General features: G+C 35.3%; 1 long non-coding RNA gene across 1 annotated transcript; it reads left to right on the forward strand.

Annotated features, from left to right (window-relative positions):
• The first annotated feature begins 1,199 nt into the window (after window positions 1–1,199).
• On the forward strand, window positions 1,200–9,249 carry LOC133252063 (uncharacterized). Its single transcript, XR_009737800.1, has 4 exons — window positions 1,200–1,321; window positions 3,324–3,399; window positions 3,647–3,694; window positions 9,018–9,249. It is a non-coding gene; the product is annotated as an uncharacterized LOC133252063 (long non-coding RNA).
• Window positions 9,250–15,629: the final 6,380 nt, after the last annotated feature.

Below are 15,629 nucleotides of genomic sequence, written 5' to 3' on the forward strand. Positions count from 1 at the left end.
TTTACTTGCCTGATATAGAGGATATGTAGTGTATTGATATCCTCATTACACTATACAGCTAGTCTACAACACTTAGAACTCTAGAGAACTTGTAACAGTAGATGAAAGTGAATGAAATCTACAGATAAACACTATAGATTGTGAGCCCTAAACTGTGGGCTCCTAGGGACTTTGGAGTGACAGTAGAATCTAGAAAAACATGCTAGAATAATACAGATACAGAGAGCAAAAGAGCAGAAATACACTCTTTCCTGCATTTATATAGGGCCAGCCTGGAGAATCCCAGGGACCGAGGAGCCTGGTGGGCTGCAGTCCATGGGGTCGCTAAGAGTCGGACACAACTGAAGCAACTTAGCAGCAGCAGCCTAGAAAAAGAATAATTTTTGTGACGAAACAGACATAAGAGATCTCAGGCACTATTCTTAGCCTCTATTTTCAATTTTGATTTCACAAAGAAATTCAGAACGTGTGCCCTAATGAAAGTGCCATCTTTATTTCAAGGCAGCCTGTGAACAAAGTGAGGAACCTCACAAACAGCATCACAGTCTAAAACAGCAGAACACAACTTTGTCAGTTTCAGTTTGAGATTCTCTGTGTGTGTGTGTTGAGTCTAGAACAAACTTCAATTTGTTGGAACATCATACAAAAAGAAAATATTAAAAGGACTCGCCTTCACTTTTAAAATGACATTATACATCCCACATTCAGTCAATTCTCAGTTATACACAGTGAACTTAAATCTAGTCTTACTTGTCACCCTGCTGCTGCTGCTGCTGCTGCTAAGTTGCTTCAGTCGTGTCCAACTCTGTGCGACCCCATAGACGGCAGCCCACCAGGCGGCACGCATCTAAATAACCTTACCCTGTGGTTATTTTTTTAATCCTAACTTTACTTATGATCCAATTTTTTTAAAGTAAGATTATTTTATTTAAGAAAGTACTTATTATAGAAATACATAAAATATCTCTATTGCTAAAACCCTTTATATATATATATATATATGCACATATGTGATGAAAGTATATATACTTATATAGATAGTCTACTGCCTATATAAGCAAGCTTGATGGAAAAATCTCTTTAATTTTGGTGGGAGGTGATAGGTATAACATACTGATTATCCTGTGAAGAGTAGACAAAAGGATGATGGTTATTCTAAGAATATTATTTTTAATCCTATTTTTATTTTTATTTATTTTCAACCATATAGCAGTTAAATACTTTCATAGGTAACTGTCAGATACAATTTGTTTGCAGATATGTGGTGACTTCAAAACCGAGAAATCCTCAGGTCAAGATTTCTTGTAATAGTCAATGTGCTGTAAGTACATTTCTGTATGGGAACTTTCTTTGCTTCTCAACCACTTGGGTTGAGAGCCTGGCTGTCCAAAATTACAACTGATACTAGAAACACAATGTCAGAGATGCTTTCTCCATTCTTGGTTACTGCTCTATTTAAAATTGTTGTATTACATTTCTGCTAATAAAAGCCTTTCTAAGGATTCTGTATCACTCTTCAGCAAGGCACATTCACAACCTTCAATGAAAGTTGCTATTATCAGAGCAATGTGCTCTTACGATTTATTTATTACAACAGCCCTCATGACTGCTTACCCAGGCAAGCACTAGAAATATCTAACTCATTACCACTACGTAAAATAGCATGGAGTATTTTCAGAATGAAAGAGATCAGAGCATGACAAATTCTAAAGCTGCCCATGTCCCTGATTCTAAAGAAATAGATTGCTATTCAGCAAGCACTGGTAACTTTTAACTATTAAAGAGAATATATTGGACTCAGTGAAAATACTGCCCAGACAAAATTTTTCTCGGAAATACCTATTTGCTACTCCTTTTAAATTTAAGGTCTGAACACCCTTGGACTTTCTCAGGCTAGTCAGTGAAAGAAAACTGACCCAGATGGAGCCAGAAACTGAAAATGCTTATTGACTTATTCAGCTGGAAGTTGATCCTGGCTGCTATTTAAGTCTACTGCTTTAAGTATCAGCAGACATGCTGCATTCCTTAGGATAGTTCAGAGGGCAGACATTCGGGTCAAAATATTCTTACCGATTCTGTACCTAATGTGGGCTTTACAGTGTTTACAAACAGCTGTTACAATAACCCAAAGATCCAAAGAAAAATGTGACACATCCAAGAATCTGACAGTTAAAACCGAGCATTTGTTCCCATAGCACCTTGTGGTTTGAGGTAACAAGACCCATGATGATAATGGTATTTGTCACATTCAGAGCAGCTGTATTCATGAGAGTGGAAGTGACTACCCTCTTACACACCCAGTTACTACTTTGAACCCAGGTCTATATTTTGGCTGCCTTGGCAACAGCACAGCAATAACAACTGGAGCCGTAATGGTGATGTCAATCCAAGGACATCTTTGCATAAAGTGGGAGCCCTGACTTTCCACAGAGGAAGTCAGAAAAGAGCATACAGAATAATCTGAAACAGTGATATCCACAGCACTATTATGCTGTGTGTATTGAAACTAATGTACTGAGGCTCTAGATTCTTTATTATAATAGTTAAGATTTTACAAGTCCAGTAATTTCCCAGTGGCTGTTCTTTCGTGGAAAAACATTTCAGGAAAATAGATCTCTACAAGAAGGAAACTGTTTTTTTTTTTTTTTTTTGTCTGAAATAAAACTATTAAGGATAAATTACTTTTCCTTGTGACCACATTAATCAATGTAGATTTCCCATAATTATTATGATGAAAGGGATTACAAACAGCAATAAAAATAGACACAAATCAATCATTCAGCCTTCTCACTGGTTGGTTTTACTCCTGTAATTGGTCACTAGTATCTCTTCTCTTGGTCACACGATGAAATTGCATTTCTCTGTTCTCATGACATGAAACACATTTATATCCTTATGACTTGCTTTGATCAATGAAATGTGAGAAGTGACAGGTGTCATTTCGAGATGAAATTTTTAAAAGAGAAGTTCAATTTGCTATTGTCCCCTTCTTCTGCCAGGGCAAAGAGCAACTTTGCAGATGGCAGAAGCATCATCTGCCTAAGTGAGAAGGTGTAGAAGAGTTCCCAGTTGTCCTCTGATGGGCATGTGATGCTAGCAAGAAGCACGCTTCTGTCACACCAGGCTCTGCTGCTTTGGAGCTGTTGTCTCAGTATAAACTAACCTGCCCTGGATACCCTCCCGGTTCAGTTTGTAGAAATTCAAAGGATACCGTTCATTTTTGAAATATATTTGACGTAAACATTATGTAAATTTAAGGCTCAATTTAAAAATTTAAATACACATTAAAAAAAAAAAGAACACCATTTTTTATCTTTTTGTAGAATCAGAGGTCATAGTGGAGATAATGCTTCAAACCCCCTCACCAAATGAGATGGACTCGTTCTGTTCTGGCTAGTGGTAAGTGCAAAATCATGAGTTTGTGGATAAAATATGTTCTCCAGACAGAAACTCAAATGCGCAGTTAGACCAATCCAGATGAACTGTTTTACTCCCTGAACTAGCCATAAACAATTTAACTTGTTATCTTGTAAATCAAGCCAACGTTACATGAAAAAAAAAAATCTATCAGGAAGATCCCTTTTATTTTCCTTTGAATTAGCCTTTTTCTTTGTATACTTCACACCCTATCCTTTTTTTCTTACAGCAACTTTCTCCTTTACTTATGTGGTATTCTGTCTGACAACAAGAGAAGGTAATTATTACTACTTTATAGAACAGATTCTGGCAAAGTATTTGTGCTTCTGTTTGCACAGTAATTTAAACTGTTTCTGCTGTTCATGGAAAGCAAAGTTAGATGTTGGCCTTATGGAATATTTGTGAAGTGGTGTCAATTCCACTAGGCTTATCTAGGTTCCAAAAATATTTGAGCCCTTTGTAATACAGGTAAAGGAGAACACATGCGTGCGTGCTAAGTCATTTCAGTTGTGTTCGACTCTTTACAACCCAATGGACTGTAGCCTCCCAAGCTCCTCTGTCTATGGGATTCTCCTGGCAAGAATACTGGAGTGGGTTGCCATGCCCTTCTCAGGGCATCTTCCCAACCCAGGGATCGAACTTGTGTCTCTATGTCTCCTGCATTGGCAGGTGGGTTCTTTACCACTGGGTAATGTTAAAGCAACTCCACTATGTTTCTCTACTTCTGAGATCAGCCCAGAACAGTAGCTTCAGTAGTGTTCCTGTGAGCACAGTTAAGTGAACAAAAATGGAGTGTGCGTGTATGTGTGCATGTGTGTGCCTAAGTGTGCACACATACATTTTCATATGTTTAAAGTAAAAAAGGATATGTTTTAATCAGCTAAAAAGGGACATTTCAATTTTTATGTTATGACAGATAACACCATTATATCAATACTTGTTCACACTCTTTCTCCAGAATTACTACAGTAATATTCCACATTTATATACTTGCTTGGCAGAAAGCCATGATGACTTCCAGAAAAATCTGCTTTTATAGACAAAGTATTCTTTATACTACTGACCACAGGTAAATTCTTTTTCTCAAGACAGAGAAAAGAAATTTTAAAACTTCCTATGGTATGGTGTAATTTTTCCAAAAAGTTTCTTTTTCTCATTTGCAGAATATTATTTTTTCAATAAAGTGATTCTGCATAAGATTTGCTAGTTATAAGTTCTATCAAGGTTATATATACCACTTGTAGAGAGTCTTTGTAAGACATTTTAAAGGTAACAAAATGCATTAATTTCACAGGATTAAAATAATTCTCTAGAAATAAACTATATTTCTCCAAATTAAATATATTAAATATATGTATTAATTTTAAAATTGCTTTATTTTGAGGATTTATTATTAGTTTATGATAATACATGACACAAATATCTCAATTTAAGATAATTTGAATTCATTTTTCATTGCCATATATTGAGAGAGAAGCTCATGATCATTTTGTAAAATAATAATAATAATAATAACCCCCTCTTACCCAAATGTGTATATTTATAAAATTTAATCTGCTGTCACAATATCAAAATTCTAAGTATTATATTCATATTGTTCTTTCTGTGAATGCATAGAATAGAATTGTATATACATGAATTAAGGGGAATTTGTTGATGAAATAGTAATTTTCAGACCTTATTAGTAGAACTCATGCTAGTTATGGCTCTCAAGAGGGGATTTTTTAAAAAGAAAACTCCCCTACCAGAGTTAACCATGTACATCTTTAAAATATGAAAATCCACTTTGCGCTGATCATAGTCTTTATTAAGAAGGCTGCTGACTTCAATACTAAAAATATCTGACTGTTCCAGAACATTCGTATGCAATCATTTTTCTGGTGATTAAACTGATCATGTACCATTACATAGTCCAGTTTGAGGCAGGTAGAGGTGAGGGACTTTACATTTTGGAGCACCTACTGTGGGTCAAAACCTCTTTTGTACACTTTATGTATATTATCATATTTAGTATTTATAAGTCCAGGATGAGGCAATACTCCTCTGATTAGAGAGAAGGAGGCTGAGGCTCAGAGAAATGAGTAATTTGATAAGGGGCATGTACCTGGTAAGAAGTGAGAAGTTATGATTTAGGTCTTGTGATTTAATGTCTATATTATTCCATTATTTTACATGGCTTCCCACAGAAGGCTGTTGCTGCTTCACTAATTTGGGACTTGTTTTCAATTTGATTGTCAATAAGTGCTTGGCTAATTATTTTTCTCATATGAAACAAAATATACAGATGATACATGGTTCAAATTATTAATCCATTGATATTCATCAAGAGAGTGACATGATAAACTGAAAAGATTTACTGAAGACAGATTCACTAATGGAGTCCACAAATGTCAAGAAATGCCTTATTCTTGTGTTAATAGCATGCAGCTTAAGTCACATCTAGGGAGGGGTAGACTGACCCAGATGTTTGCATTCCCTGGTCTTCCCAATCTCTTTTCTTCCATTAAAAAAAAAAAAAAAGTTTGGTACTATACCAAAGATGAAGTAGTTCCTTGATTTCTCCCCTTTTATCCAGGATTTGGAAAACTCTGAGTCAGTACTATAATTTGCTATCTTCCTGCCAGCCAAATGAAGCTATAAGTGTATGGACATTTTATCTACTATCTGTACAGAATTCTGCTCCTTGTTCCCACTTTCTTCCCAAATCAGTTCCTGAACACATCTCAAATTCTAGCTTTATATTTCTCAGAGGGTACTGTGCTTTTTCTTTTCAAACATATAGGATCCTTTGGTATTTTTCCACTCATGTTTATAATTCTGACTTCGATTTTGGCATTCACATTTTCTAAATTTTAAAGTAAGACCTTTCGACCATACTTTGTTCCTCATTTAAGATTTGTTGCAAAATTCTAATTAACAGATTGAACAACAAAAGAACCCACTGAACACCCACTAGGTTTTTTTTTGAAGGGGGAAAACATTCTATAAAAAAACACTGAACATTGTAAGACACACACTGATGAACACCTACTGCTTAATGAAATTTATCATCAAACTCAGTTCCTTCTTTCCCACCTCGTTGCTTCTACCCACTACACATACACCACACACACACACACACACACACACACACACACAAGCTCTCATAAGACCAATTCTAACAGCATGCACACCAAGATTTTTCCAAAAGGGTTTATAAAACTGAAAATCCTGGCTTGTGTTTCAAATAGATGATAATTTTTCTAACTGCTGTTTTGTTGCCTCAAAAGGACGTCTTGTTGTTTGTGCCATCATAATTTAAAGACCATCTAATTTTTTTTTCCTTTCTAGAAATTATAAAAATGCAACTTGCTAATTTTTTTACTGTATATTTAAAAAAACACATTTTTTCAGCAAATTAACTAGTAATAACTGGAACTAAGCCAAAAGCACTCTAAGGAAAGATGTATGATGGTCTATATCTGTATAGATTACAGCAATGTGGAGCAAAGTTTTTCTTTAACATAGTGTTCAGCCATTTTGGAACTTTAGTTCTAAAAGACATCATTTTGGGGTATCCTTAGGATCAGTGTGAGTATGTAGAGTACAGGTATAAGAATAAAGAAACACTGGCTTACACATAATTTCTTAAGTTTCAGGGGAAAAAATGCCTAATGAGCTTTATACATAAGCAAGGTTTAGTCCATAAAGAGGATAGGAATGTCTTATCTTCTATTCAGTTAACAGGTTTTTGCAGTTTTCTGAATACTTATGAGTAGCTCAGAAATTCATATAAGTTCATGTAATTCACACAGCATCTGTTGTGAAAAAATAAAGTGATAATTTACATCCAATTAAAATATTTTTCATTAGATAAAATGCTTTAATAGACTAACAAACTTATGTAAGAAGATAGCATTTGTTGGGAAGAAAACAAATCAATTTTCTGTAGAAAATGCAAAATATCAAAGACTGGTCAGCCAGAAAAGGAAAGAGAGTCAGTCTTTTATGTAAAAATTTCATCCATTGTATTATTTTTAAAAATTCTGTGTCCTCTTACACCTTATAACGTATGTAAGTTACTTGAAGGCATATCTGCTCATTGGGTACATTCATATTAAACTGCTAGAAAGATATATATATATATATATTTATATATATATATATATGTATCAACCCCCCTATATCTATTATAGATGTGGAAATTTCAGGGGTGCTTCTTATACATAATCACCTTTGTGTCTTAAATGTTTGCCAATTATACTGCAAGGGAATATATGCAACCATGGCTTAAAAGGAAGTTAAAGGTTGTTTTGTTGGTTTTTTTTTTTTTTTTATTAATTTCTCTTCTCTGATATAAGAATTCTTTAACTTTAAAAATAAGCTTACATCTAATTTGGCAGGCAATTATGCAAATGCATTCTGTTAGGGCAGATTCCAATGGTAAAACATAAAATAAACTTAAGAAAAAAGGGGAGTCAAGGAAAGAGAAAGTTGGTGGGTCTTGCTAATTTTTTTTTTGTTCTTTAAATATTTTTAGGCCTCTTTACCACTGCTGTTGGGTCACTTCTCTTAGCTGTTCTAAAGAGCCTTTGTCAGTCTGGAGGAGGCTGCCATGTGTCTATGAATGCTTATTTAGTATGGTGAGGACAGATGGCCTGGAATTGCTGAAGAAGACCTTAAGATATATTTAAAAGAGGAAAGGGAAAGAAACAATAAGGGAGGAAATAAATTAGAGAAGAGGCAAATGTTTGGCCAGGAAAAGTGCTTGCACATATACAAACACACACAAACACCACACACACACACACGTACTCAAATGAAGACAAACTATAAATTGGTAAGTAGGGCCTGATTTTTTATAAATTTCCTCTTTCCATAGAAATTTTAATTTCCATCATTGTTGATTTACTGTATTTTCAGCAGAAACATGATAATCGCAGTCACGGCTGATCTGAACTTAATCTCTTCTGGTTGGTTTCTTATAGTATCTCAACTTTAAAGATGAATTTTAATGTATGAAAGCTCAAACTTTGATAAAAGTCAGCCTTAAAATCAAACTGAATTAAACTAAATTCCCTGACACCCTGAGTCAGTGTCTTAACTCAACTTGTTTTAGAGTCTATCATTATTAGTTTATCTTGCTTAGCATTTTATTTCATTTTTTTTTCTATTATTTCACAAAAACATACATACTACCATCCAACCCAAATACCATGAAGGGGTGTGTCGTGTGTTAGGGATGGGAGAGGAAGTATGGGTGGTGAATGGATGGGCACAGGGGCACCAAGGGATAATATTGTGTTTTCAGATAGAAAAACTGTGAGATGTTATAAGATGATAAAAAGTGACATTAGTGGATTTTTGTTATATATTTTTCTTTCCAAGTTATCAGATTAACATTTTCCCATTTTCTTCAGATTTATTCTATTTCAACTATGCTCTGACTATGCCAGGTAACAGAGGACTGCTGCTTCAATTGCCAGGTTTTCTATTGCTCATAAAAAAAATATTAGATTCCAAATTTCTTCTTATTGCCTTCTGAGTTGTCATGGTTATCAAATGACACCTTCTCTAAATTCTTTCTCATTTTAACTCTTTTCCATGCTTTGTGTAAACAGGCTGCTTGAAAATCAAGAAGACGAAGAAAAAAGCATCAAGTTTGGGTGCTATAAGAAGCACAAAGCACAAGAGGAAAAGAAATATTTTGTTAAGCACAAATTGAAATTGGAAAGATTTTATCCAGAAGCATTAAATGTCATTAAATGTAAGAAGTCTAAAAAAATACCTGTTTTATGTACTCGTTCTCTGAACAAGCTCTTGGTAGCTTGCAGCCTGCTCAGAGTGTGACTCTTGCATTGCGGTTAGAGCCCTTCTACAACTGCCACCCCACACCCCCACCAACCACCACCACCAATGACACAGGCAGCGAGGATGCTGGATACTTCTAAAGTAAATAGAAGGGATGTTTTTTTGGATACAAGCACCTTTAAAAATAGAAAGGCAAGACGATTCATAAACAGAACCTTTGAAAATATACAATACTTTTGTCTTACAAAAACATCTGTTGCTCAGATGAGTATTTGGAACACTGAGTGCTTCAGATTACCCCTCAGAAGGTGTGTTGGGTGGTGGCTCTCTGTGGATTTGGCCCCAGAGGAGGTCAACCCGACTCCCTGGTCTGTTGGCTCAGCAGTTTCCCAGTGGTCAGCCCGTCTTGCCATAATCACATGCTGGCGCCCCGAGCCTGTTTCTTAACTGTACTCTGTACCTTCTAATGAAAGCATCCCAAAATATCCCCAATCACTCAAATTCTGGGGCAGCCATGACCTCAGACTGGACTGCAGGACACACTGCGTTTACTCAGACAGAAAGGCTGATAAAAATCTCCCTGCCACGATGCCTGAAGTGCCCACCCTCTCTCTGCTGGATTTTGTTACTTCATAGCTTATGACCACTTGCATGATATGCAAGCTGATGAGGAAGCATCAACTTAATACACAACAGCACAATTTTATGTGACTTGGAGCCTTTACAATAATGAGAAGGAAAAAAAACAGGAAAAATGTAATTATGCATAACTTTTTGTGCTTAAATCAGCAAACACAGTAATAATAACAGAAAGTAACATATAATCAAAAGGTAAGTCTCTTGAAATTATTTGAAAACATGGTTTACCTCCTATAAGAATGAGGAATGACATTATTATGGCTGCTTTTTAGGGAGCATTCTCAATTAATTTATGGATGAGCTACATGAAAGTAGCTGTGGATAAATGTGTGCTATCAGACTTTAGTAGAACCTTTTAGGTAAGCTTTCAGAAGCTCTGAGGATGACAAAACAAAGCGAGGAGGTACCACTTCTCCTGAAAAGTTCAACTAGAATAGCAGGAAAATAGACAAAAATAAGCTGTATCTAAATTCAACAGGTATTCCTCTGGGCACTTGTTCTTGTCAAGCTTTTTTGCGATCAAATAAGGTGTTTTGTCCAATGTGGCTTGACTAAGAAAAAAAAAAAATAGTAATAACCTGTTGAAGAAATCAGCGAAAAAAAAAAAAAAAAACACAAACAAACCAGAGAGACACCAATTGTTATTTTGCCATGTTTTTATATGCACTTTGAAAGCTTTGAAGCCTCTACCAAATAATGCTCCTAGATACACAGCACAATTCACACAACTTGATTCTTAAAAGTGCCTTTTGTACTTTGATAATATCAGCTAGAGAGTCTGATATTGAACTGGCCTCCTAGTATTAACGCTTTTTATTTTCTTCAGGAACAAAAAATTTACTTGTAAAAAAAGGGTAACACGAAATACATCGACAGGGTTTTGTTAAAAATACAAAGCATTATCATTTATATGATAGTGACTTTCTCCCTACGAGTATGCTTTGTAAACGTGACTGAATGAGAAGAAAAAAAAAATCTTTTATTATCTCAGCTCTCGAAAGCTTTATTGTTTAAGCTACTCTTGCTCCTAAGTATAGCAGAATTAAAACACGTCAGGATGTTGTATGGCAAGTAACTAACAAGGCACTAATAGAGATTCCTCGCATGCGTTTAAATACAGGTTGGCAAAAATAATTCCCCTATTACCTATTTTAAAATAGAATATTAGAGGCCCAAATTCTAATTTAGTTTCTCTATAACTAACCCAAGTTTCACAGATTTCAAATCTATGTACCTCACTTTGCTGAGAGTCAATGTTTTCTAAACGAATGCAAACATATTTATATACGGTATGCAAATATATATGTACACATACAAGCTATATATTATATATATCATTGTATATGTCTTTATACAATTATGTGTAATAATTATAGTCCGCTTCTTGCAACTAGAATAAAAAGCACGCATTCACTTTAACCTAGAAACTCCTTGGGCATTTGGCTCCTACTTATTCTTCTTTCTCCACTGCGGGGTGGAGTAGGGGGATGGGGGCAGGGAAGGCAAACTCGCTAGAGTCACAGGCAGGATTGAAAACAAGTGCAAGTCAATTTACTTTGCTAATTTCTCATATGCTTCTTTCTGTAACTGCAGAACTCTGTATTTTTTCCTCTCTTTTCAGAATCACTTTAAAATATTTTTTTCAATCTATTTTTTTCCCCTAGAAAGTAACCCCTTGTGTCCTACCTTAGGCTCCTCACTGAATGATCTCTTTTTCTTCTAATTATATTTCTTCACCTTGGGAGGAACTCACAGTGCTTCAGGAAAAGCAACCCAGAAGAGCCTAAGGTCAGGTGTGCCCTAGAATCTAACTCTAGAAATTGCAATCACGGAATAAGAGCAGGAGAGGGGAAGAAGCAGAATGGGGAATTTGTAACAATATTGAGGCTCATTCTGAGGAATAATTAACTGAACAACATCCTATGTTACATCACTTGCTTGAAATCTCAGAGGACAGACTGAAGAATTTAGGAAGATGATTTGAATCTGCTTCCTAAATCCATGGGGTTAACAAATTACTTGTACGGTGGTCAAGCCTTAGAGTTTTATTTCTTAAGTATTACCTGCTCTGGGATCCAAAAAAAAAAAAAAAAAGGAATTCTATTCATGAAGTAGCAGAACACAAAAAGTACCAATGGCATGTTACTCATTAAAGATGCTCAGATTTAAAACACTGAAAGGAGACTTGATTTAAGAGGAAGCTTTTATTCCTGTTAAAATGAGGTTCAGTAAGGGAGCTAATGGGGGTCAGCAAGAGAGAGGATTTCTAAGATAATTCTTGAAGTGAAAGAGACTTCTATTTTGGGAAAAATATGGGGACATTTGTAAAATATAAACTCTTCAGGTAGAGGAATTGTAGGTAGAAAAGGGGAAAACATTAGCTGAGCTTTTAAACCAAATCTTCAGCTGGGCTTTTGTTTAACACATATGCAAATGTGTGCACTGCTTCATTTGAATATTTATTTACTGCATTTGTGAAGGAAATTGGGGGATTATAGCCTCTTCCCAGCTGTGTTTTAGTTAATGACTGGTCAGCCTATTAGCCTGCTCCACTAAACGAATTCTCTGCACAAGCAACACCTTTTTTCACCCTGACTAGAAATTCTTCACATAAACAACAGTGGGTGGGGGAAACAGCAAATCAGAACCAGAGAGTTTTGTACCAAAAATGAAAATATTCCCCCAGAATCATTAGAAAAAAGCAAGAAAGTTATTTGATGATGGTGACTTTTGCGTTTTTATACTAAACAAAGCAAATATTTGCTATCAAATTGTGGGGTGGAGGGAGTTAGCTAGTCAGAATTTCACTTTACTGAGAATTAATTCGGGTTGTGGTCTTTCTTCCTTCTCTGGGACTTACTCATTTATTCTTCCCTATGACCATAAACACACATATCAATGAAAATGTCATTAATTACTTGGGCAATTATTAATAATTGGGAAACTTATTGGAATGTGACTTTTACAATTTCCCTCTATCTTCTCACTGTCAAAATAGTGAGAGAGAATAGTAAATAACATTTCTTTAGCAACCAAATCCAGTCTACTGTCATTGCCCAAACAAACTTATTTAGAGCCATCAGTGCTGGTTATGAGATTAAAGATTTGTATCATGACAAGCTCATTTCAAAGCATCAATGGTGAACAGATCTTTAGGTCAAAAATTTCTAATAACTTAGGTGTGGCAGTTTATCATGTATTGATTGTTATTAAGAAAAGTAGTATGTCTTTTCTGATAAATTTGTATATCGCAATCAATACGAGAAAATTGATCTTGTTCCCAAAATGTCTTTCTTCTCTATATCCTTTAAAATTTTATTTCCTAGTTATTCTCACTACCAAAATTCTGGATTTTTCTGAATTTTGGGTCAAAGAAAAACCTGAGCTTTGCTTTATTAGTGAGATGATCTTTATAAACCACTATAAACTACTTATTTATCAAAAGTATTACACTTTAGATGATTTATGTAAACATCTGTTTGTGCTGGTTCATGTATGAAGTGTTGCTGCAAATAAGGAGACAACAAGAGAGAACCTGAGAGCAACTTGAATGTGAGGCACTGTTCCTGGAGCAAAATGATCATTTCTCCAGTTGGAACAATTGTGCATCATGTATTAGATTGACAACTCAAATATTCACAGAACAAAAACAAATAAGAAAAGAAGAGATGCTGTCAGACTTCAAGATAAACAAAGAAGTCTTTATTACATTGATGGAAAAAATATTACAAGATACATATTCTATCTAAGAAGCCCATTTTGGCAACTTCTGCTCCCAATCCTTAAAACCATTCAAAACAGCAAAAAGAAGTTTCAGGTATGTTCATACCCTCCTTCTACATCAAAAGTGGATTGGGTGCACATCTCAATAGTATCATTTTTTTCGCCTTCATACATGAGTTTCTAAACCATCTCATAAGCTCGTCAGGCATATTTCTTGTTCATTCCTTCTGTAGGGCAGAGGCAGACAGATTTGCTGGATCAGATAGTGCAATACGCTGTATACTGCATTTGAAATGTGCCTTTTTTTAAAGCAGCAGATTTATTGATTTTCTTAAGTAGAAAATATGCACCCGGACATTAGACAAACACAGACTAAACACAGACTGAGGAAAAGCTGATAATTTGATTAAACTGACTGAGCTTTTGTTGTCTGTGTTTGGGGAATTTCCAATAATGCACAAGTGCCAGGCGCCCTTCTCCTTCTGAATTTAACAAATGTAATCCCTAAGCACAATGAATTTTACAATTACACTCCGTGCGGAGAATTCTTTCTCTTTAGAAAAGTATTTTGATGGACCCATATACTGCTTTGAAAGGAAGGTAGGATGAAAATCTTGCCTTTCTCAAGATGTAGGACTTTACTTAGGAAGGGATAAGTATTGACCAGGCAAAAATCATTTGGTTGTTTTGAGGGAATATTTTCTTTCTTCCTATCTGCCTGCTTACCTAAGTATGTACCTACCTACCTATGTATCTATCTATCTCTATCATCAAAATTACTGAGATATAAGTGATTAGAGGCAATTTGCTCCATTTGGAGGCCAAACTGAGTTTAATATTTAAGGTTTATACTGCTTCACAGTGTTAAGTATCATTTCACGTGTCTCAGAGAGTGGTTTGATTGCCTCAAGATGTCTAAAAGCTCTGGTTATTTACTTCACCTTTGCAGATGCCTGCAAAGAAGTCAGTGGCAGCAGGCATGTGTGTGGGTGTGGAGCTGCAGGAATGAGGGGATAACAGCTGAAAGTAGTGTATGTGAGGATTACTGAGTTTTATGAATTAGTTGAATGAGATCTTGTGAACTTTTATTGTAAACACATCTGAACTGTCCTTGTATCTTGTATTTTTTTTTCTCATTTCTATTATGATATTGAGAACAAAACCCAATTCCCTCATATTCTGCAAGGACCATGCTGTAAAATAACCATTCCTATCTGCTTGACCAGAAACTCTCACTGTTGCTGTTTTCTAGGCCTACACATACTAGGTTTTTAAACATTCTTTTCTCATACTGTTCTGCAGCTTCTAGTAACCATTCTTTGACAACAATATTTTATTCCTTCTTTTCCACTGACTTCATCATCAGGCTTTTATGTCTTACCAAAATAACACTTGCCCTCTTTCTAATTTTTGCCCACTCCAGTTAGTATTGGATATCTCTTCCAGAATTCTCTATTCCAGCTCATTTGACTAGTAAGATATTTGATTACAACTTTTCACAAATTTCTTGTGCTTATATTTGAAAGTCTGGATTCTTTCCCTTAGCCTCTACCAACTATATCTTTTTCTAAGCAGAGACGTAGACGCCTAACAGGTAACCATTACAGTGACCAGATATAGCCCTAACCTAGAAGGTCATCAATTTCTTAATGGCTACTGATCACTGATGAGGTAGGTATATTTCAATAACAGATTCTATACTCTTTTTAAATTTCCTTTGACTCAAGGATATTTATCCACAAATTAAGGTAATAGTGAAGCTAAAAATCACTTTGCCTTCATATATTAGATAGGGGCTTATTTAATGATTGATCTCAGCTGGCCTGAGGATGTTTAAACAAAGCCACATAGGAGACAGATTTAAAAATAATTTAAATCTATCCTTTTTCTGACTTGCCTCTCTGCCTTTTCAAGTGTATGACAAAGATAATTTCCACTAACTCTTTTTCACCCTGCATGAACTCATTAGGGAAAATAACATATAAGAAAAAACAAGTCAATTTTTATAGGACATTTTATACTTGTATGAGGCTTATCCCAGGAACTTCCAAAGCAATTTA

The sequence above is a fragment of the Bos javanicus genome, chromosome 7, assembly GCF_032452875.1.
Source record: "Bos javanicus breed banteng chromosome 7, ARS-OSU_banteng_1.0, whole genome shotgun sequence".
In the NCBI taxonomy this organism is placed as follows: Eukaryota; Metazoa; Chordata; class Mammalia; order Artiodactyla; family Bovidae; genus Bos; species Bos javanicus.